We start from the raw sequence: 25,255 nt of genomic DNA on the forward strand, positions 1-25,255 counted from the left end.
TGAATTGTCAGTGCAGGTTATGATTAGGAGGCGCAGAAGCAGCCATGTGAAGAAGTGAATTTCATGCCTGTTGATTCCGTAAATTCTCCTGGAATGTCGGGATTCCTCTGGCAGACGCGGGGATATCAGAGGACATCTGAGCGGGAGAGGATAAACGTCATCTCCTGACACAAATGATTTCTCTTTGCTTTCAGGTCAAATGATTTATTTTTGCTTTAAGCCTAATGTAGTAATCATCTTGTCATTCTGTTACCTCCAGAAGATAGCTTGCTAGCCGGCTTCCTTGATAGCTAGCCTGCTAGTTAGCTACCTACCTAACCATAGATAAATATTTGTCTTGCTAGCTAGCTAGCTAGTTAGTAACATGCTAGCTAGCTAGATGGCTAGCAAGATAGCTAGATAGATGGATGGCTAGCGAGAGAAGCTAGCTGGATATATGGCTAGCGAGATAGATAGATAGATAGATTAAAGGTTAAATATGAATACAGCCACACCTACAGCAGCAATAGTTTGAACAGGGGTGTGTAGACTTTCTCTCTCTACTGTATGTATGCCTTTTACACAGTGCCTCCTAGTGTTTGTGAAAATTTTACACTTATCCGTAGTCAATATTTTATACAATAGTGTAAAAAATTGGGCCAGGCCAGCATGGATTTTTTATTTTTTTTAAATTTATTTTAGGCTAATTCCGATTAACAGATTAATCGGTCCATTATTTTTAACAAATAACAAGGAAAGGAAAAAAAAATATTTTCAATAGAGAGAATTTTTTTGGACTGTTTGAACGTCATTATCTATGTCTTATGTTGTGATGTGTAGTCCTTATAGTCCAAGTTAGATGAAATATTAGATTCTGTTGTTGGCAGAAGTTATGTTAAGATAAAAAAAAAGCAGTTCTCTACCTTAACAATGCTTGAGTGTCACAATAATAATAACAATGATAATAATAATAATGAACTTTGTCTGACATGCAGTCGGTCTAGCATTGCCAATCCAACCTGCTTGTTGTGTTCATTGACCGCCACCATGTTCTTTTTCCTGTTCAATGAACCAACTCAATGCAAGTGCTGCCTGATCCTCACACGTCACCACAATGGCGACCAGAACAAGGCGAGGCCTCTGAAGCTTTTCTTGGTCCCGACGACAAAAGCACTGACACAGAAGGGAGACGTGGAGCGGGGCTGAATGCGGGACGGCCCGCTCCCTCGCCCGGGCTCCCGCCCTCCCTCTCGTTCCCGGTGCCTCCGCTGGGCTATTGTGGGGCCCGGCCGCGACCTCCCCCGTCTTTTCCGGCTGAGGCCGGAGTGCTCCCCGATGGCCCCAAACAGGATTAGTCCCCGCTTATTCTCTGTGCATTTGTGGGTGTTACCGCCGCCAGGCTGGACCGTGGTGCTTTAATTACCTCGCCACCAGGGGGCCTCGCAACTGCCCTGTGGGGAAAAGCTTCTGTCTCGGAATGGGAATAATCCTGAAATACTGCCGGACTATACTAAACACTGACAAACTTTTTGACCCCGATGCTGTTTTAGTAGCCGACTAACATTTATAATAAAAAAAAATCCATTTTAAGGCCTCTATACACCAACCCGACGTCGGGAGTCGGGAAGTGGCTGTGCGTTGGTATGCGGTGTCTGATTAATGTATAAATGACCGTCGTAACGTTGGATCTGTTGGCTTTGGGGTGTTTAGGCGGATTCAACATGTTGAATTGGTGTCAGACTATTGTGATATTTGATCACTCTGATTGGCTGTTAGCTAGTGAATCAGTGTGCGTAGATGCTAATTGTTAGCATTTCCATTGCGTGTTAAAACGCGTGTACGTGAAATACTTTTTGAGCCTTTAAAAAAAAAAAATAATAATAATAATGTGCCTAGGCTCTACAAATGTTGGGAAACACCTATTTATCCTGAACAACAGCAAACATGCCTAATCTTTAATAATGAACAATGCAAATATTCCCATTCCGACAGCCAGGAATGACGTCAGCGACACCAAGGCCCAGCTGGACGCGTCCACTCCCATTTATGCGGCACCTTGTGCCACAATAGCTCACTAAGTGCTTCCCGCTTACGATTCACATGCAGAGCCGCGATATAAAACGCAGCCCGGAGCCAACGAGAGAGCGTGGGCCAGTTTTCAACATCTGGACTCGGCTTCATGACGTTGTTTGTGAGTCAGTGTATGTTGGCACAATGTGTGTGCGTGCGTGTGTGTGTGACTGTGTGCGCTAGTAGGGTCCAGAGAGAGCACGGGTACACACAAAGGTAGGCCTGTGAATGTGACGACCTGTGGAAAATTCCCGGTCGGTGCCGTGCCAAGACGTCTTGGACTTGTGAAGCGGGATCCGGCAGGAATGTGAGATGATGCAGTGCAGCACTATTGAAAAAGTGAAAAATGTGCATACAAACAGGACTTTTTGTCTCCACTAGATATGTGCAAAACTGACCACATTTACGCAGAAGGGGGGGGGATCTAGCGGCGGCGGGAAGTAATGGAGTACAATTACTTTGTTACTTTGCTGTAGATTTCAGTGTTTATACTTTTTACTTTTATCTGGTATCTGTACTCATCTTTACTTTGTCTACAGGCACATTGTTTTTCATCTTCCGCAGATGATGACAAGGCATTCAAAAGACGGTCAGTGGTGCATTGAGGTACGAGTGACCCGATTTTATGAGTCTTTCGAAATGTACTTGCGAGTGCAGACTTCTATAGTGGCAGTTAACGCAATTCAACTCGCATCGCAAAGCAGCAGTTTGGCAAAACCGTGAACATTTCGTAAATAAAATGAAGAAGCTTGCAAGCTGTTTAATGCCACACTAATTTGACGTTTATGTCAAATTAACTCATTCACTGCCATGAATTCATAAAAAAAAAAAAAGATTATTAAAAATTATGGGCAAGAGATGATTAAATTTTTTTTAAATTGTAATTAATCACATGACTTCACTAGTTAACTCACGATTAATCACAAATTCTATGTGTTCTAAATGTACAATAAAAAAATTCTAGGTTTTCATACGCTTGTTAACAAAAGTGGAAAAAAAATCTTAAACTAATAGAAATAGTTCAGATGAATTTTTGACGTTTATAGCCGTCAACGGGAGTGAATGAATTAAAAAAAGAAAGAAAATATTATTACAAATTCGGGGCGTCAGGCGATTAAAGTTTTTAATCGCATGACTTCACTAGTTATGTCGCGATTAATCACAAATTTTATGTACAAAACTAAATGTACAATAAAAAAAAAATCTAGATTTTCAACAAAAGTGGAAAAAATGTTAAACTAATAGAAATGGTTCAAATGAATATTTGACGTTTATAGCCGTCAATAGCAGTGAATGAGTTAAAGATAAAACTGGGAGAATTGCACTTTGTGTATTTAAAACAGCAACCTAGCTTAGCCTAGTTTAGGCTTAGTTCGCTAGCTTAATACTAATGCTAACATATTCAAGCAAATGAGATGTATCTATCTATCCTCTTTATACATCCATCTTGCTAGCTAGCCAGTTATTTATCTTAGCTATCTAGTTTAGCTAGCTAGCCCTCCATCTTAGCTATCACTATTTGCTATCCATCTTAGCTCCGTATGAGAACTACACTGCCTTAAGAATGCCCCCCGCAAGCTTAATGCTAGCATAAATGTAAAATGTCGTTGACACGCTAACGGGTAGCATCTTGTATTGTATGGTATTTATTGTATTATGTGACATTTTAACATATTTCAGCATTTTACATCATATAGGTATCATGCTACGTTGTGTCCTCTTGTTAAGGTGAGCGTTCAGAACCCTTAGAAAGCGTTCTTGGAATGTTTCGGGGGAAAATAAGCCACCTTCTTGTGAAGTGTCACAAGAAGAGACAGCTAAATATTCATTGGCTAACATAGAGGAAAATACACCGTGAGGATAAAAGCAATGGGACTTTAAATGACTTTAAATGATGCCCTTGTGTACTGTGAGCTGTGGCTGTTATTCGGAGCATGTTAAACCTCCCAAAAATCTTCTTTGTGTCCATCCATGCTGCCTCATCGGGCCTGACACTGCCCTCAGGCTGTTCACCTGCTTGCCTGGCCTCACAGTGCGTGCGTGTGTGCGTCCATGTGTGACCTTCCAGGAAGATGCCAAAATAGTTCACCGCACCTGCGTTCCCCGTTTGGACCGCAGAACTCAGTCATAAACTAATGATTAATCATCAACTTGTATTAGCGAAAGGGTGGTTAGCGATTAGCGTTTATTATACACGCTCAATCGCGTGTGAAAACCTCTCCGGGGCGGCTGCCATTTTGCGCCTCACTTGATGCTTTGACGGCCGTGCGGTGAAATTTGAAATTCTTTTCACTTCTACAGACTAATCGAGACGATGGTAACGTACCATATTATATTGCATAATTTTGTATCGTACCTTACTTTATTGTATATACTGTAATGCTATTTCATTGTATTTTATTGCACCGTATCCTGTCGTAGAGTATATTTTTGTATTCTACTATTTTGATGTTTTTTCTATTGTATTGTATCATACCAATATTTTATTATATTTGATCATATCCTACCATACGATACTGTAGCATAGCATATCATACGTTGCCGTATCCGTATTATTCCGTACTCTACCGTATCGTATCACACCTTTTTGCATCCTATTATCGCTTATCACACCGTTTTGTACTTCGTATCTTAATAACAACGTGCAAAAAAAACCACCCGAGCTTCGTATGCTTGCTGCCGTAGGTGCTGCTGTTTTGATTAGCAACTGAATTCAAATGGGCTCTGTGCTAAAGCCTTTAATTCTTGTGTATGAGGCGTCTGTTAGATTATTTTTATTTTTTTCCTTTTTCACAAATCTGCTTGGATCCACCAGTGCTACCGACTCCCACCAGGAGCTGGTTAGGGACCCCCTTGCATCTGGTCTTGCTTATACCGCCCTACTCTAGCTATAGCTGATTCCCCCATCCCCCCCCCCCCCCCATCCCACTTCTCCAAAAGCGCAACAATCATGCACGCCGACAGAGCGACGCAAAGACAAATGGCGACTCCTTTGTTGTGCGGCTGGAGTGTGCAAAGAGGAAGCACATGCACAAATACATAATAAAAAGGCATTTGTAGGCATTCCTGCAGCACCTGCACCCACTTAATATTTATCTGGGAGAAGAAAAGAAAAAAAAGCCTGTCATGTTTGTTCACTGAAGGAAACAAGTTTGGTTTTAATTAGAGCGCCTGCCAAGTGCTGAGGTAACTGCCTGCTTTTTTTTTAATTTTTTTTTACATTGCTTTTTATTATTCATTTTTAGTGATATATATTCTTTAAAGGGTTAGGATTTTTTTTTTTTTTAAAGCATTACAGGTCAGCATACATGCGGCCATTTGTGATGAATCTGTTCTGTATTGTAATGCTATTTCTGCGTCCCTTTTGAATTAGTCATCAAAATAAATGGGATTTTTTTTTTTTTTACTTGTTACACATTGAGGGCCTTTAACCCTATAAAGCCTGAACCATGAAATATATGAGAGACAATTCTGATTCTTTGTAAATAGAGTATTTATTGGTCCTTTTGAACAAACAACAACCAAAAACCACATATGACTTTTGATTTGTGTCATATTTGATACATTCGGTCTGCTTTAAATTCATACATTTATAACTGTCAGAAATATAATAATAAACAGACATCTCAAACATATTAGTATGTCCAAAAATCAGAACGAACATTTGGCACTATTAATAAATATAGGTGTCTCTCCTTTCTCAATTGGGGCGATCTTGCAAGATTGCTGGAAAAGGCATCAAATGGGTGATACTGCCCTCTAATGGATTATCCGTGCAATGCATGTCAGATCACGTCAGGGTTTTAATGGGAAAAAAATATTATACTCATGAAATAGAGGGCTCAAAATGTTTTGTATTTATTACGATACGTTTGGCTTTTTATGTAAGGAGTTGGTAGGCTTATTTGAAGGAAGTTCTTTGTTGTGACCTTTGGGATGTTATAGGACCAAAATGGCAGCTTTCTAATCTATTTCCAAACATGGCTTTTTGAGAAAAAAAAATTAAAACTGTTTTTCGAGTTGCTAAATAAAACTGGAAAATTCAAGGGGGAATTTTTAAAACAAATATAATAGACAAATTGACCCCTACAATGCTCACTTAAAACAAAATGTCCGATTTTCCATGTCTTTTCAAACATGGCGTCTTGAGACTTTTTGTTGTTGTTGCAGATCTTGTCATGGTAGGTTTTATTAATTAACATGCATCTTTTTCTCCAGGATGGCGGGCCAAGACAGAGAGCCAGTGGGATGGTCCTGATGAAAAGCAGACACCGGAGGACACGATACCGTCGGCGCTGACTCGGGTTCAAAGTTGAGCCAAGCCCCGCCAGTGTAATTGCACTCAGGTGTGTCCCACGTTTTTTAATCTGGAAGAAATGAATTACGAAAGTGGGATAAGAGACATCATGCTCTCTTGCTAAAATGACCAAAAATGAGATCATTGGCGCTTTAGCAACATTTAATGAATAATTTTCCAAATACACAAAGTGCAAGTGAAGAAAAATGGATGAAGATGCGAAACGTTGTGCAAAAGGTTTTGTGAGGTCAGTGTGACCTCATTTTATGACGAAAGACCGGACCACTGTGTTGAAAGAGTACTGATCGGACAAAAGCGACTTGAGCTCACCTGTGACCTTTTCAGGACAAGCACACTCAAAAATAGAAGCCCCCCCCCCCTCCAACCCTCATCCCACAAAATAACAAACGTACGTCACAGATCCGTTTTAAAAACTTCCTCCAAAGAGTAGACCTTGACGAGTTGGAGCCCAACTTGCGATCGAGTTCTGATCCCATCGTCCTGATCCGCGCAGCAGAAATGTCCACAGCAGGTGTTCGCACGGATGTTTTAGTCATTTCCCGTCATATTAAATTGAAAGTACACGCACACGCACACAAACCGCAATCCCGGGACGCAAACATCAACAAGTGGAAAAACATTTGACACCGTCGGAGCGTCCATCAGGACTGTTGGGTGGCCACCGCCGCCGCTCGGGGGGTGGGCCGGCCTTGTGAGCCCCCATTGTGACATACAGTGTGAGCAGCCAATTGTAAGCAGCCAGGTCAGGTGACCCGAACCCCCAGGACACAGAAGGTGAGCTGGACGTTGGCCCAGATAAACTCCAGCTGGACTCGTGTTGGGCTGTCCCTCGTGTGCGGTGCGGACAGGCCCGTCTTTGTCGCTGATTGGCGGGTTAACAGCTGTTTCAAGGCGGTGCGAGCTGGCGAGAAAGATTGGATCAGTAATTCAAGTTATTTAAATTTGAGGATGAACCGAAATTGCACGTTTTAAGTTTTTAGAGCAGGTTTCTTAGTTTAATTTTAGTTTTAGTTTTAAATACTATTGTAGTTTTAGTTTTGTTTTTAGCTAGTTTTAGTATAAGTTTGGGGTTTATTATATATGTAGTATTTGCTGAGTGCAAGATTAAAAAAAAGAAAGATAAACCGAAATTGCTCATTTTAATAAAAAAAAACTTTTTAAATACGTTTTTACAGCATGTTAAAGTTTTATTTTATTTTTTAAATACTGTGTGTGTGTGTATGTAGTAATTCCTTAGTGCAAGATAAAAAAAGGATGAACTGAAATTGCACATTTTTTTTCTCAAATAAGTTTAGTTTTTAGTTTAGTAGTTAAAAAATTGTTTTAGAATTAGTTTATATATATATATATATATATATATATATATGTAGTATTTGTTGAGAGCAAGATTTAAAAAAAAAGGATTAACAGAAATCTTTTAAATTATAAAATGTATTTTTTTTAAATAGGTTTTTAGAGCCGTTAAAGTTTAATTTTATTTTTAAACTGTTTTAGTTTAGTTTTTATTATTTTTAGTTTTTTATTCATGTAGTATTTGTAAGATAAAAAAAAGATTAACCAAAATTGCACATTTAAAAAAAAATAATAATAAAATAAGTTTTTAGAGCAACTTTCTTAGTTTAAAAAAAATTTGTTTTAGTTTTTAATTAGTTTTAGTATTAGTTTTAGTTTTTTATACATGTAATATTTGCCAAGTGCAAGATAACAAAAGGTGCAATAAACTACAAATCCCAAAATGAACCTCAAAGTTCATGTATGATATTTTATAGTTACTTTTATAAATGTGATTGTAAAACATATCTTCAATTAGTTTAGATTGTTTTAAAAACATGTTTGTTTTAATTTGATTTCATTAAATTTTTTTCTCTTAATTTTCCTTTTTTTTTTTAACTGTAATAATCTTGTCAGCTATATAACTCATTGCTCTTCTGTAAAATTGGACCAAGTGTTGTCTCATTTTTGAAGTACTCAGACTACTACAACCATCAACCGTCATCACCGCAGTCCGTTGTCCTCTCCATGCACCCCAAAGCAAAACAAATCATCGCCTTTAAATACACCCGGAAACATTCTCTCCGCGCCCAAGAGATGTTCGGAAGCATTGAGGGGAGCCTCAAAATAAGCCCGAGCTTTTCTAAAGGGACATTGCGGGGAATTCTGTTTATGAGGTGCACTCAAGTAGCGCCTGTCCGGAGCTGATTCACGGGCAGGGGTCAGGCCTCGCGAGTGTATATCAGGTTCTCCGTTTGTTGCTTGGAGCAGCTGTTATCGCATTTAACAAGCTAGCCGCCCTCCTCCCCAACGAGAGGGTTCGTGGGGGTGGGCAGCTTGCGGGATGGCACCGCGGCGGGGGAAACGCCAAAGCAAATCCGTGGGGTCGCCTCCAAGCTGGCAGGCTCAACCGGGCTAGGTGGTCCGGCCTTGTTTGCCCGCTTGCAACTGCGTGCGCGGGCTTGTTTGGACACATAACGGTGCCTTCATGAGCTCCGTTCAGCTTGTGGACGTCGCCCAAGTCCATCATGATGTCAGTGATGCCCATCCGACAAAAAAAAAAAAAAGCGTCGGAATGACTCATTAGCTCACTTGATGCTTTATCAAAGTGTCTTTTAATGGAAGCCAGTGGAGTGAAGCGAGCGACTCTTTTGATCCGGGCCTGTTTTCCGTGGCCCCCGCTGGCCTCTGGTGGCCCCCCGTGTGGCCCCACAGGGGACGGCCTTTAGAGGGGAAGTGGCGATCTCAGATGTCTTTAAAGCTCGGGTTTGATCCCTGATGCTGACATGAAATTTTTGATCGATGATTAGCGCCCCAGACAACCATCCCCGCCCCCCATCCCCGCCGTCTCCTCCACTTTCCTCCCTCTCGTTGGCGAAGCTCAGCCGACTCCAAATGTCAATGATGTTAGTTTAGCCATTGTACACGGCTGGCCGCATCTGAATGGGCGACTTGTACCCGGGCCAGCCCCCTACAATGGCCTCCTTTCTCACCGCGACTTGTTCTCAGCGTTTGCCTCCTCCACGAGGACAAGGCTGTCTCTCTCTCTCTCTCGTTTTCTCTCTCTCTCTCTCTCTCTCTGGGAGTAAATTAGAAGCCAGAAAGCAGGAGTTGGAGTGAGGAGTGAGCTTGGGGGAAGGTGGAGCGTGACCGAGCAGTAAGCATTTTTTTTTTTTTCATAAGCAGAATTGTTACAGTGTGAGCGGCAGCAGTGCTAAGTCTGCTTTTCACCACAAAGCTAAGCTTGTTAGCCACCCTAATCACACAGTCAAGAAAAGTCAAGGAAACCCTTTAATACTGTTCGGATCAAATTGAACCTGTTTTGTCACTTGACAGCAATAAAAATACCCGATATCTGAAATTTGGTAGTGACCCAAAATTTCTCAACAACCTTCAACTGAGGTGCCTGAAAAAGGTCAAATAAATGTGACGACTAAAGTCCGCCTCAAGTCACGTGACTCGAGCCCCATCAGTCATCTTCTGTTGTATTTGAAACGTGCACCGACTGTTGCATGGCCTCGTCTTCTGCGCTCCTGGCTCTGCTCAGACACGTTCGCCGGCTCCCTCCCCGGCATTCCCTTCTTTCTGAGTGAGGTCGTAGGTCAGGGACCGCGACCCACCCCAGGGCCAGGGTGAAGGACCCCCTTCCCCTCGGCCTGTGAAAGAAGGCCCGCTTCGCTTCTGCCGCCTCTTTATTTTGTACACACCTGAGTCCCTTCCTCTCGGGCCCGCAGATCCGGTGACAACGTGCAGAAAGAAAGCAGCCGTATCCGGTTCCAAACCCCCACACATTTTCGTTCATTTTGTTCGCACGGATCAATACCTCATCCACTCACGCTTTCTTTGAACCCTTTGTGCTCTCATAGATTTGTTGAGCCATGTTGTTGATCAGCACACAGAAAAAGAAATGCGCAAATCTCAAGACTTGGCCTGGTCTCCCCGGGCACACCTGAAAAAAGGTTAATAGGCACCTTTCCAGATATCAAAAGTTTGACAAAAGCTGCGATAAGATTACCATAGGCGTCCACAAAGGTAGCTATTATGTTTTTTGTTTTTTGGGATGGGGGTGTCGTTAAGGGGGTGCGCCACCACTAGACACCTCCTGTACTGTTTGTAAGATACTTTACACTTTATTGTACGGTACGCGAACTGTTTAGGTCAGGGATGGAAAACATTACAAAAAACGCTTCGTCTACAACACCTGGCAAGTTGTAATAATACCGTTCACCACTAGATGGCAGACATGATGGCAGCACTTCTGGCTGTTTATCTCCATTAGAGAAGAAGAATGTTGCTGTCAGATATGATTTATTCTGCGGTATTTTAGAGTCTCTCAAGCTAATTAATAAGTCACAAGGTGGGTTTCCATCCACCCATTTTTTAATTCGAATTTTCAAAATATAAAACTGAATGGAAACGCTAGAAATTGGAAAAAGGGCCCAAAATTCGCAACAAAAACTTTTGAGCTTGGACGGGCTATGGAAACAGTTTTTGCGAATAAACGCTGACAAGACCGGATACACGTCGCACGTTTTGACCGAATATTAACGTCACACGTACGTTTGTAGTCACAAAGCAACGGCGGACGATAAAGTAAGGTATGTTTGGGGGGGAGGGGGACGAAACAGAAATCTTTTTAGAATCAATTAAAGAACCGAAAATGCAATTTAGATGGAAAACAGAAAAGAAACGCTACGGTTTATGAAAGAATTACAAAGGCAAACTCATACGACGTCATCACACAGCGCAGTCACTTCCTGATTTTTCTTCTTCTTCTTTTAAATTACTGGTGGATCACATCTCTATTGTGTATACCGCCACCTACAGCGGCGGAGTGCCCTCTCAATATTCGCAAAAGAAGAACAGATGGCCTAGCTCTTATTTGAACAAATACATGCAAACAAAAAGATACAGACACGGTCCCTTTATCATTCCGAACCATTTATGTAACTTTTCTAACCACAAACAGTCCCGTTTCAGTTGTCAACCTTGTCACTGACAGTGTAAGGTCATCATGGATATCTGGAAAAGTTTCTATTAGTTTTTTGGATGCCATACGCTAACTGGCTTAGAAAGTTCAATCAATTCTGTTTAAAGAACGCACATACGCTTTGAAAATCACATTTAGGCTTGCTACAGATATGCTCCTCCAAAACAATCCTCTTCGTTATCACCGTCTGTCCCTCTTGTGTTCATTTCCTGTTTTGAATCCCGGCTCAGCCCTCCGCACACAAAAAAAGTATGAGAGCATAGCTGTTATTTACGGCCCCTGGGGGCTACCTGTCATCCTGGATGCTCCGTTGCCATTGCCATGGCGACTCCCAAATTCCACGGAGCACAGGTCCTGACCCCCCCCCCCCCCCCGCAGTCCCACCACCTCCCACTCCGCCATAAAACGACGACCTCTGACCCCCACACCTGCGGACATAGGTCGCAATGGTCCATTAGAATGTGTAGGAGATAGCGCAAACAACCCCCCCACAAAAAAAATAGTTTATAGGCCCAAGGTCACCTTCTAGTTGCTTTTAGCCTTTCCAAGCACTCCCTCGCAGAAAGCCACGAGATACCAACAGTCATCTTTAGCTGCTTTTGTAAACAATTCTAAGCCACACCCCCTTTAGCTGTCTTAAATTGGTTAAAATTGAATTTTTGTTTATTCTTCTTTTTCTGTGAAATTATCATTCACATCCACGAAAAAAAGCTGCTGAAAAATATAACGAATTAAGGGTTTTCCAGAAAAACGCGCTCAATGCTGATTGTTGAGATTTCTTGGCTAAGCTAAGTTTTGGTTAAGCTAATCTTACGTTGGCGCATACCCTTCTTTATGCTAGTTGTTTTACCTTTTACGTTATGTTACATTTTGTTACATTATATGACATTATGTAGTTTTAATACTGTTACTGTTATGTATGCTACATTACATAATGTCATGCTAACTTTTAGCAGGCTAGCTTACTGTAACGGTGTCTTTACAGGTCAAACGTTTTCGGCAACATATCACAGACACCCCCCTCAGGCTTGCACATGCCATACTTTGGAAATACAACCTAATTTAACAATTCAAAAATTCTAAAGGTTCAAAGAGGACAGTTTGAGTAGTGAACGCAGCATTCACTCCTGGTTGATTTGCGTCCGCGTGGAGCATCTGACAGGATGGAATACTTCTGGAAGCACCTCCACATCCATCAAAACCCTTTTCTTCATACCGACTCCACAAAAGGAGCTTTATTTAAGTAGGTGTTGATACTTTACATTATGTTACAGTTCTGTAGCGTCACTTACAGTATGTTACATCATTTTACATTCTATCATGTTAGGCTACATTATGCTACATTGTTCCATTGCTACATTGTTTTGTGTCATGTTAGTTCAAAACACATTTCAATGAGTGAGTGAAACGGTACCCAGAACCCTCCCGAATGCATCCGATACCGCCGATCCGACTCGCTCGGTCCGCTTGTAATGAGGCAGACATTTATGTTGGCACGTGCCAGTGAGGGTCCGTGCCAAGATGCCACTCCGGACCCGCCGCCCTCCATCTGGACCCTCCACCTGCCCGTCACCGCTTGTTTGGCTTCCCTGGGGAACGCCGTCCATCCGCCAGCTCGCCCTCGGGCCAAACCACACAAGCCGTCTGCCCCCACAGACACGGATCATCAAAATGTTATTCCAGAGCAAACCTCGGCACAAGTGGAGCCCCGGAGTTTGACGCGCGCTCGGACTGTCTCCATGACGACAACAGGAGGGAACATTTGAAGGGAAGAGAGTTTTCCCTGACTGGGAGTCCTGACCGAGACTCTTCCAAACAATCTGCTCTTGATAAAATGATGAATTCATTTATTGATTGGCTCCCAATTGCTCATTTTCCATAAGATGTTTATTGGGTTCTCATGTGTGTCATTTGTCTCTCCTTAGATGGCAGCTTTTCACCGTCTCGTTAGCCCCGCCCTGCTCCTCATGTGATTTTAATGGCGATGGAATATAAGGTATATTTTTTTGCATTAATTTCTTAATTTTTACTTTACTTACGATATGTTACTCAACTTTTTAATGCTGCTGATTGTTGAGATTTCTCGGCTAAGCTACGTTTTGGTTAAACTAATGCTACGTTTATAGCATAGCCTACCCTTCCTTATGCTAGTTGTTTTACCTTTTACGTTATGTTGCATTTTGTTCCATTATATGACATTAATTATGTAGTTTTATACTGTTACTGTTATGTAATGTCTGTTACATTTGAATATATGCTTTGTTTCGTTACATAATATTACATCTATTTCATTAGCTTATGTTCTGTTACGTTCTATTGCGTTATGTTACAATGTAAAATGCAACTTGATGTTATGATACATCACGATACATTATGCTATGCAACATGGCATTCATTTATACATTCACTCGCAAATGTGACCATGTTTGCACATCACTTGTATTTTTATTTGCTGTATCGTTCCTCTAACGCAGTGTTTCTCAAATGGAGGTACGTGAGATGTTAACATTTATTTTCAAAACTATATGTAAATATTTCAGAAAAACATAAGTTCATAAAATGAATTTTATATTCAGTAGGGTATTTAATTTCAGCATCTCCCCCATACCAGAAATGTTTGACCCAACTTGTCATATGCCACCTGTCAATCACTTGAAAACTTTATTTAAAATTTAATTAATAATTATTATTATTATTTTTTAGAACAGAGCTTTACTATGAGGCCAAAGGAGGACACTTAATGTTGATGATAATTTTTATGTGCACAAATATTTTTTCATAATTAAATTATTTTTTTTGTTTTTTTGTTTTCTTTTTATTTCCAAATAGTTCAAGAGACCATATAAATACAAAGAGAGTTTCAAAGTTTCAATGTCAATGACGGCACAGCACTCTAAAAAATAAAAAATAAAAAATCATGCTTTGGGTGAAAAAAACATTTACCTCTTGGTATGTCACTGATAAAAGGTTGGGAAGCCCTCCTCTAACTAAGCAGATTTCGTTCTGACTGAAGTTCATAAATTGTCACCAACTTGTAGTCAACGCATGCCGATGAGGATGTGCTGGTTTTCCATGAATGCTGTAACATTCACATCCCAAACGTGTAAAAATCCAGTAAAAAAAAAAACATAAAACATAATTGTCAGCGGCCACTAGACGACAGATTATGCGCGATTATGTTAATCGCATGTGACATCATGTCACGATTAACGGTGTCGACGCTGCACGTTGCAGGTTGGGGCAGCTTTTGAGCTCAAAGCAAACACACAAATGTGTTTCCAGTTTTTTGCTCGCCGCTCGTTTCACATGTTGGATCATTGGTTGAACGCGAGCCATGTGACGTGTTTGGAAAGGGGAAAGAACGGAGCGCTCATGGAGCCGCTGACAACTTGTTAAGAAAAACATCAGAAAAAAAAAGCGTTGAATTGACTTTTGCAATGTGGGCTTTTTTTTAAATTTTTTTTTTAAACATGTCACCTCGGTGTCAAATGTGTACAACTTGGAACGCAAAAGGAGAAATGTTCCCAAAAAGTGACTGGATGTTGGCTTTAGACGGGGGGGTCATGCATGCCCGTACATCTTCCTTGTCACTTGGCTGTCGGTCATAGTTCAAACTGTAAAGGGAGCATACTGAGGAAATGTGACTTTTTATGTGTATAACAGACTTGAGCTCATTTCCATTTCCACCAATGACTCGGCAGCTCGGGGATGAAATGTTGCATCTGCATGTGATAATACCGTGGAATCTCTAAGGTTTAGGTTTGTTCATTATTTGAAGTGTTCAACTGTTTTTTAAAGGGGTTTAAAGTGGAGCAGAGAGACAGGAGGGGACCAGTGACCCCGTCCCACCCCGTCCCACCTCCCCGTCAAGCCCCCCCTCACTCGCTCTCCACTGTACTCCTTTCTCCTCCCGGCTTTGTTTGAAAACAGCTTTCAATTTCCTGGGTAGCCGTCTTCAAAGGGGAAGCCTCGGTGAGGGGGACGAGTGTCGGGTGGGGGGGGGGGGGGGATATGGTACGGGGGGCTGGGGGTGAGGGGGGTGCGAGTGGCCTGCCAGAGGCGCAGTGACAGCTGGGAGGCAGGAGACTTTGAGATCACATCAGAGAATCCCACGTTGTGACCGCCGACTGACACACTGTGATTGTGTGATCTGACCCCCCCCCCAACCGTCCCCCCCCCCCCCACCACCACCACTTTGTATACGCACACACTTATTATACAAACCATTATATTGCATTGTGACATTATATTGTGTTGTGCTGTTACGATATGTACGTTACGTTACATTACATTAAGTTACACTTCACAATGGTGTTAATTTGCAAACCATTGTTACGTGAAGTTGCGTTATTATATTACATTATATTGTTTTGCGTTACGTTATATTATACTTAGGTTTTGTTTCATTATGCTAGGTCGGGCTATAGTATGTTTTATGTCGGAGTACATTACGTTACATATGTGCAATGCTATATTCCTAATTCCTTTGCATTATTTTACATTGCTTAGTTACGTAAATTACGTTGTTGCTTTCTTGGCATTATGCTACACGGTAGGTTACATTATGTTATGTAATGTTACAAGCTTATGCTAGATTACTATGTTGTTACATTATGTTATGTTACATGAAGTTACAGTACGGCTTACGTTGCGCTATGCTACATTCTTACATTACAGTCCATCGTTACATTACATTATTATTGTTTTGTTGCTTTAAGATGCATTATTTTACGCTGCTATATTACACGTTTTTTCTGCGTTACATTACATTCTGTTATTTTATCCCTCACGTTATGCTACACTGTTACCTCTTGTTACTTTGCATTGTGTAACGTTACATGCTGTGTTCTGTTACATTATTTTATGTTACATGACACTGGGGTCAGTTACATTACGTAACACGAACCGGTACGTTACATTATCTACCAATATGCTCCATTACATTGCGTTACTTCAAGATACATTACTTCGTTTTACGCATTGCATGACATTGTTATACTGTGTTACACTATGTAAAGTTACGTTACCCTCACCTTTTTGTTAGGTACATATATTACGTAATACATTTTTTTTTTTTTCCTGTAACGTTATCCCACCCTACCTTATCTTATCCTAAGGTATAGCCTGTACGATCTTATTTTATACGTGCCATGACACCGCATCGTTCCCCCCTTCGAGGTCTTTGTTAGCCCCAGTGTTATTAACTCATTCACTGCCATTGACGGCTATAGACGTCAAAAATTCATTTAAACTATTTCTATTAGTTTAACATTTTTCCCACTTTTGTTAACAGGAGTATGAAAAGCTAGATTTTTTTTTATTGTATTAGAACACATATAAAATTTGGGAATTGTGAGTTAACTAGTGAAGTCATGCGATTAATTACAATTAAAAATGGTAATCGCCTGACGCCCCTAATTTTTAATAATCTTTTCTTTTTATTTTTTTAAATAAACATTATTTAAAAAAGTAATAATAATAATTACAACAATTAGATTTTTATTTATAAAAAAAAAAGAATATTAAAAATTAGGGGTGTCAGGTGATTAAAATTTAAATAAATAAAAAACTCACGATTAATCACACATTTTATATCTGTTCTATATGTACAAAAAAAAATTCTAGGTTTTCATACACTTGTTAAAAAAAGTGGAAAAAATGTTAAACTAATAGAAATAGTTCAAATGAATTTATGACGTCTATAGCCGTTCATGGCAGTGAATGAGTTAAGGAAGTCAGGAGACATGAATATTCATTCACATTTTGTTCTAAATATGGTTAAACGGCCCGCAAATGAATTGGGTTCTAATTGAGCCCATTTTGGACATTGTCTCATTCCATCTCGTGTCCATGGCGGGAAAGCGATCATCATGCGGCCTGGCATCCTCGCCGTTGCCTCCTTGAGAGGGAAGTGACATCATCGACCACAGCGTGTTGCGCACGAGCGCGGCATAAACGCAGCATCTGTTGGGGAACGCATCACCCGGCCCGGGCCTCCGAAAGCAAAGTGATGATTGCCTCCCGTATTCCCAGCGCACAGCAGCGCACCCTCAAGGACAAATATGCTAAGAGGGAACCTGGGATAGGAGGATGGGAAAATGAGGGGGGTGGGTGCGTGGGGGGGTCGTGGTCTTCGCTAATCCCCCCACATCTGGCTTCTATTGGGATGCGGAGGCCGCTAAAATAATGTTTTTCACCCGACAAGCCTTTTTGTGCTATAAATTACCCAGCAGCCACTCAGTGAAAGCCATTGGAGGGGGCCACTTTGTGTTTCTGCTGAAGACAACTCAACAACCCCCCCCCCCCCCCCCCCTCGCCGACCCAGCCCCCCTCACCCTGCAGTAAAATGTGCCTTCCTTCCTTCCTGTCGTCCATCAACAGACGACAACGTGCAGGCAAGATGTGGCCTCCTCAATTAACAACTCAATTCATTCTCTGTTGATAACCCAAACAGCAGCACTTACGGAAGGCACATTAAACAGGCACGCAGATTAATTAAAAGTTGAAGCCTTTCTTGTGCGGTTGTAAAGATGAATTATGACGATTAGCATTCCAGGAGGCTTGTGGAAGATGCGGTCACTCCACAACGTTGTGTGCGACCATGTTTACATCACAGTGAACAACGTGACCTACTTATTTTTTATTTTGTTGTAGGTCCACTTTTACTTGATATGAATTGAATGAATGAATTAAACCAATAATTCAGTTATACTCGTTATACTTAGTAGAAGAGAAATTAAACACAATATATAATTAATAATTAACTCTTTGACTGCCAAAAACGTTAAACAACGTTTAGTAAAATCCTATGGAGGAGTGCCAAAGACGTTAAAAGACGTTTTTTTTCAAAAAAGAGGTGAAACTAACCATTTTCTATTGTTGATTACTGAAAAATGGAATAAGGTAGAAACAAACTTTTTTTTCTGATGAAAGATGAGAGTCCAATCTTTCATTTGGTAGTATGTGTGTTTCCATAGTCCAAACACATAATTTCTGTGGACCTTGAAAGATCAGTCAAAAATGCTTAAATCGGCTGGCACCCACGGCATCCCTTTTCTGAAAACGTCTGGCAGTCAAAGAGTTAAAAATGCAAATTACTTAGTTAACACAACTAGCTAACACTAGTCTTAGTCTTAGTCTTTAGTCACACAAGTCTAAAGTGCGAAATTTGAAAACTTTATTTATCTCGAACAGGCACAATAAAAGTAAACAAAAAAGCTTATACAAAGTGTTTGGTTCGAAAATGGGCAGAAGGAAGCCAAAGCTTCAAAATAGTTACCAAGTGAAATTTGTAGAAAACTAGTTGGCAGTTCCACAATTCTGGATATTAGGTTCCCTCGGGTACTTGGCATTCCAGTGAGAAAGCAAGATAAGATAGATTGAAACAGGGGGTTCTTGTTTTCTGTTGGTCCCGACGTACGCCAGTGGATTCTCGAAGAAGTTTGAGATAAATACAAAAACTCAAAGCAGATTTATTACGTTTAGTCAAGTTGGTTTTGTCCCATCAGTGACCTCTCACAGCCACAAACCATAAACCAGGTCCAGATTCCTTCCCCCCAAAAAACCTTCCATCTCCACTTTTGGCAGGAGTAGATTTTTTTTTCTCTTCTTTTTTTTTTTTTTTTTTTTTAAAGATGTGGCCTCAGGGACTGGAAGGTGATTGGTTCATAATAAAAAAAAATGTAATTTGTGCCTTTGAGCAAGGCAACAAAATAAATGTACTATATCAAAGTGTATGCTTATATTCTGTGTATGCATGTAAAGAAATTGCATATACTTGTAAAGTGTGGGATCAAAAGGAGACGATTGAGAAATCTGTGGAATTATTATGGGATTCCAATGTCTCTGTCGCTCTGAGCCACATTTTATGTGACTGCGGACAGACGGTGCACATCTGGCCATTATTTGTACGATATCATACATTTGTGCAAGAGTTCACTTGTAGGTAAATAGAACACGTCGCTAATAGAATGCAGCACAAAATCCTAATCAGAGGCAGACCGAAATGAAGTGAGCGAGTGCATGAAAACGCCAGGAAGGAAATCATTTTGTTTCAAATAAAACTCATTGTCAGCCTTGTGATTGATTTGACAATCAATTGAGTTCTTATGTATTCCTGTGATGTATATTTCCTGAAACAAACGTGTGATTGGAGGCAAACGCACCGATGATTTTCTTCTGGTAACATTTGGCCTCTCTACGGACCTTTCATATTTCATCTTCTGCACAGCACCTGTAGGAATGTGACCCGCTGTTGGGGCCCCCACAACCCCCAGCAGCGGTGAGACGGTCTGCCTGGTCGGGCCTGTCACCGCTGATGAGCAGGGGCTCATCAGTGTCGGGGGGGGGCAAGCAGAGTTCAATGCGCATAAGTGCATAAAAGCGCTGCGTGTATGGCACCGCGGCAGACTGAAGGTCTCGGCAAGGGCTCAGGCTAAGGGCCGGGCCTCGTGGAGGAGGGAGGTGTGAGGTCACTGCTTCTTCACCACTAACACCAATTAGATGAATACGAGCTGACAGGCCGCGGGATGAAAGGGAGAGGGTTGACTAATGCAACAATCCCAGCGGTAAACGGTGTGACCGAGCCAACTTGATTTTACAGCCATTAGGCACCTGTTGTAGGCTCGCGCAGGTGATCCCGACATTCTGGAATTACATCTGCGCCGAAACCAGAGCCTTGCGGGACGCCGCCCGGCAAACTGCTTGATGCCATCTGTCTTGACTTTCCTCTTCTGTTTAGCCTGAGACGTTGACTGCAAGTCCGTCCTTCATCAACAGTCGAGTGACACGATTTATGAGTCTTTCGACGTTGACTTGCCAGCGCAGATGTGAGATACTAGTGCTATGTGGCGCCAGCTAACGCAACTAAGATAACTTCACAATAAGAAGCCTTTTAAAAAATAGTCAACATTTAATCAAAAAAGAGGCATCAAGCTTTTTAATGCCACTCCTAGTTTACTGTCAAATTAAACATAAATTTAAACAAATTAAACTATCTATCTATCTGTCTGTCTGTTTAACTATCTGGCTGGTTAACTATATATCCCGCTTTCTAGCTAACTATCTATCCCGCTTCCTAGCTAACTATCTAGCCCGCTTTCTAGCTAACTATCTAGGTAACTATCTAGCCCGCTTTCTAGCTAACTATCTAGCTAACTATCTAGCCCACTTTATAGCTAATTATCTAGCCCGCTTGCTAGCTAACTATCTAGCTAACTATCTATATTGCTTGCTAGCTAACTATCTGGCTAATGTTGAGAGTCTTCTGCCTAGATTTAGTCATAACTGTTTTAATTTACTTATTTCCTCAGTAGAACTTTTATCTGTGGATGTGTCAATGTGTCGCAATTTCTGATCATGTCATCATGTCTAAAGGACCTCGTCTTTTTCCACATCAATGGGCCAGTGTCTGGGTTTGAACTCAATGTGTATTGGATGATATGCTGTAAAAGTGTAAAAAGTCTTATCTACTTCCTGCTGTTGTCATGCGTATTGAACTCGGGGCTGGCGGCTGTTTTCTGAGGGTTTTTCAAGATAGTATAAGAATGCTGTGAGTCCGCTGTAACTACACACTTGCGAGAGGAACTGCAGCCATTTGTCTGTAAACTTGCTTGTGTCCAGAATATTCTGTAAAATAAATCCTTCGAAGGACCTGTTCACCGATCTCCAGTCTGTATTCAGAAAAATCAACATCCTCTCTACCCGAACAACAACGAACACGCGGAAGACAAAGATAGTCTTCTAACACTATCTCGCTTGCTAGCTAACTATCTGGCTATCTCGCTTGCTAGCTAACTATCTAGCTATCTCACTTGCTAGCTAACTATGAATCTATATCGGAGCTCATAACTGGCCCATTTCTTTGTGGACCGCCAAGTTATGGTATCCAGAGACCCCAGGTCAACTGGAAAAGAGACTCCATGTACACGTTTCACATGGTTGCGCTCACGTGATATCACGATTGTGCGTGCGCTTCTTTTTGAAGAGAGACAAGAGCAGAAGTGGGGGTGTCGGTCGTGGTGGGGTTGAGGGGTGGCGACGTTGTCGGGGTCAGCGTTGACATATTTCAACGCGGTGTAATTCTAGCCGGTCACGGCCCATCATGTGTCATCCTCGTGTCAATGGAGGCCTTTGCCACATACTTGAGCCCCCCCCCCCCCCCCCCTCCTGCTCCACGTCCGTCTCACCATTTCTCCATCCCATAATTACCCTGCGCACACACAATCCCGTCCTTCCCGTTCATCCTTTGCCCGTCTGCCAACTCCTCACATGTTGTCATCGGCCTGCTGAGAAGAGGGCCGGTCGGGGGCTGATCCGCTGTCGAGACAGGTCTTACCGAGCTGTCTGGTTGCGCATCTGCTTTTATACAAGGAACTAGCCAAACCCGGCACTGCTCAGATAAGATCACTGGACTGTAGCATTTTTAAATCTAGACCATTTAAAGGGGAAGTCGAGTCAAAAATGTTCTATCTTTGGACCGTGACGTGTCTAAACACGGTATTCTGATTAATAATGCTTGTTTTTGAAAATACACCTGTTTCTATGCTTATCAGGGGCAGCCATTTTGCCTCTTTCTGTCGACTGAAAATGACATCACAGTTGCGCAGTGCTTGGGTAACGACCAATCACGGCTCACCTGTTTTTGGAGTTAGGTCATGTGACGTTTGCAAGCTTTCAAAATTTTGGTGGAAAATTATACAGTATAGTCCAAAAAAATTAATTGTGGATATAAAAAAATAATTGTGATTGAATGTTTTTAAATTTAGGTTTTAGTTTAGTCCATTTAGTTTTGTCACGTGTGTGTTGCTGAATATGCTCCGGCATTTTGTTATTAAAACATCTGTAGGTTGAAAAGAGATGTTTGTGCCAAACATTCCATTTGAAATTATAGCCGAAACCTTCAACTTTGGTTTTGAAATTTTGTAAAACCACACTTAAAATCTTCTCAACTGATTTGGCTAAATATATTCTGATCCAAATAAAATGTCGTTTTTGCCACAGAAACTTGCGACTTGTTTGAAACTCAAAGGTTACGTGAAACTTACTTCGAACTGTCCAGCATTTATTTGATTTAAAGTACATCCATTTTTCGAAATCAGTGGCGCACTTCCCTCCAACGTCTCACAGCGCGACGCCTGAGTCGCCTCTGGAGTTGATCTCAACCAGGGTCAAGAAGATAAGAGATGACCCTGAAATTCCGCTGAGGGAGCTTCTCCCTTCCCGGTGAAGGATGGACACTTTTCATGGAGATGTTGATGTAAACCTTCCATACTCGGCTTGTGGAACTTTGTCGAGAAGGAGGGGCGGGGGGTGGGGGGGGGGTGTCTTCTCCTCCATGCAGGGGTCTAACATATCAAAGAGCATGGATGCAGCAGGGGGGGGGGGTCGATGGTGTTTGAAGCCGTGATTTTCGGAGGGGAGCGAGTTGGCTTTTGTTCCCACTCCTCCGGCAGGATCCCCTGAAAAGATCACCGAGTGGGCTCGATTGGTCACGGCCCGAGATCGCCCCCCCACCTCTGATTGGACACGGCGGACCAGCAGATGTTAGCTTATAGCTAACGTCACTGTCATGTTAAGATGCGATCGCATGCTGCCCACATTTTCCTTCTGTCAAGTCATCAATCACCCGATTTCGATGATGTCATTGATGCCGTACTGTTTGTTTACGGACGGATATCATCGGACTTGTCCTGATTCCAATCCAAGAATATCCCAGCTGAATTTTTTTAGCCTAAGCTAGCTCCAATTTTGTTGATATTGATGTACATTGTTCGTTTTGCAATATTGAACCTGAAACCATTATTCAGCTTTTTTGTCAATGCTCCGTTTCATCTAAGTTTTGGAATGATGTTAAGGAGTACATTTTTTGTAATACAGGTGTAATGATTGAGCCCAGAGATATAATACCTGGTTTTGAAAATGAAAATTTTGCGCTTAGCCACGTGTTAAATCTTGGGTAAATTTCATATACACAAAGCTAAACTTAGTCATTCTTTTCCACACCTCCTAGTTTATTTTATCAATCTTAAATCACATTTTAATGTACTGTCCATCGTTAAAAATAAGAAAACTGAACGTACAATGTTGTATTTAAGTGAAGCTTTTCATGTGACCTCTAACAGACTTGAAAGTTTGTTTGAATGTTGAGTTGACTGCATGGTTTTGTTTTTTGTTTTTTCATTGATTGTTGTATATCATACTCACATTGTAATCGGAAATTATTGAATGCTTGTACAACATTGAATTGTGTTCATAAAAACGGTATCTATCTAGCTAGCTAGCTCGCTAGCTATCTTGTTAGCTAGCTATCTTGCTATCTATCTATCCCGCTATTTATCTAGCTAGCTATCTAGCAAAATAGCTAACTATCTAGCTAGCTATCTCGCTAGCTAGCTAACTATGTAAATAATAAGTGTATATAAATGTATATATGAGAGGATTCCAATCCGAGGATATCCGAGCTGAAGTGTTTTGTTCTTTATGCCACCACGTCACATATCTAAATTGTGTCACTTGAATCATTTGGCGCCTTAAGAGTTCCCTGTTGGTTCGTCGTATGTTGCTCTTGTTTTTACAAGCAATCAAGAACAAGATACAGTGAAAGCTTGTCAAGTAATTACAGATGAGATTCCATGTCTGCTGATTCTGTTTCCTATCCTACTTTCTAGATAAGACCAAGCTAACGTTTACACAGTCGACTTAGTAAGTGTAATTGCTTTACTTTGTCTCACCAGACGCTCTGAAAAAAAAAAAAAAAAAAAAAAAAAAAACGCCTCCGTGACCGAGGAGTCCGAGGAACAGATATGTTATCTGAAAGAATCTGGGGAAAAAGCATTTCCCACTCCGGCCCGCCTCTGCTTGGCCCGTCCTGCGTAGGAACGAGCCATTTGGACCGCAGTCCTCTTCCTGACATCTGACAATGCAAAAAAAAAAAAAAAAAAAAAGATCTGAAGAAGGAAAAAAAAAGGAGATAAGAGACGCTTCAAAGTGCTGACACGGCCAAATGGATACGAGCCACAAGAGAACAGCCATGGTCAGCCAAAGGTTACATCGGGTCAGGTCAGAACAACACGACACTGATTTATTTCAAAACGTTTCAGTCACAGCACTAATGCATTGACAGAAATGATTTTTAAATTTGTGCATCATCCAAGACTGTCATCAGGGGTGTAACCGTCATTTCAGAGATGGTGGGGGACAAAATTGTTCAAGAGGAAGCTTTTTGTTGCGTAGAGGCCAAAGAACGAAATAATTAAACTGTCAAGCTGTGGTTGAGGTGAACGTAAAGTATAAGTAGCCAAATCATTAAATGTCCAATGGTGACGCTGAACACGAAGCTCTTGCCAGCAAGCTTCTTGAAAAAAAAAAAAAAAAAATAGAAAGGAAGTGAAAATCCTAATCACTTCAACTATCATTTAAAAAGTTCAAATCCTCAATTTCAATTGGAAGACTTTCAGATCCTAACTCCTCTGCTTGGATTTCATAAAACTAGTTAAAGAGTGTCCGGGTCCAATTTGAAATTTGAAAATCTCCCCGAAGCTCACCAAAACCTCAACGCGTGAGACTCGAATCAGTAACTGATTGTCATCATAAAAATATCAGCGCAGCCCACCAAAAAGTTATTACTTCAGTCAGCATGGATTCTTCCGTTCCGCTGCGACTTGCGTTTCTCTTTAAGTCCCGTCATCTTCAGAAGTCGTTTTGTATCTGGGTCTGGATCTGCGTGAGAAAAAAAAAAGGCTTTTTAATGGTGACCAGGAGCCCTGTGGACATATCCACATTTTGGGTCTTACAAAGAGCGTCCAGCCAAGATTTTTTTTTATTTTTTTAACTCTTTGACTGCCAGACGTTTTCAGAAAAGGGATGCCGTGGGTGCCAGCCGATTTAAGCATTTTTGACTGATCTTT

At 41.3% G+C, this 25,255-nt stretch overlaps 1 protein-coding gene across 2 annotated transcripts in view; it reads left to right on the forward strand.

The window, feature by feature from the left end:
- Positions 1-25,255, forward strand: part of cdon (cell adhesion associated, oncogene regulated) — an 86,080-nt gene that overhangs the window by 6,783 nt on the left and 54,042 nt on the right. For both annotated transcript variants that reach the window (XM_077565960.1, XM_077565961.1), the window contains exons 2-3: positions 6,268-6,395; positions 13,274-13,344. The gene's annotated coding sequence lies outside the window, so the exon portion shown is untranslated. The remainder of the gene's footprint in view (positions 1-6,267; positions 6,396-13,273; positions 13,345-25,255) is intronic.

Source organism: Vanacampus margaritifer, chromosome 5 (assembly GCF_051991255.1).
Source record: "Vanacampus margaritifer isolate UIUO_Vmar chromosome 5, RoL_Vmar_1.0, whole genome shotgun sequence".
Classification (NCBI taxonomy): Eukaryota; Metazoa; Chordata; class Actinopteri; order Syngnathiformes; family Syngnathidae; genus Vanacampus; species Vanacampus margaritifer.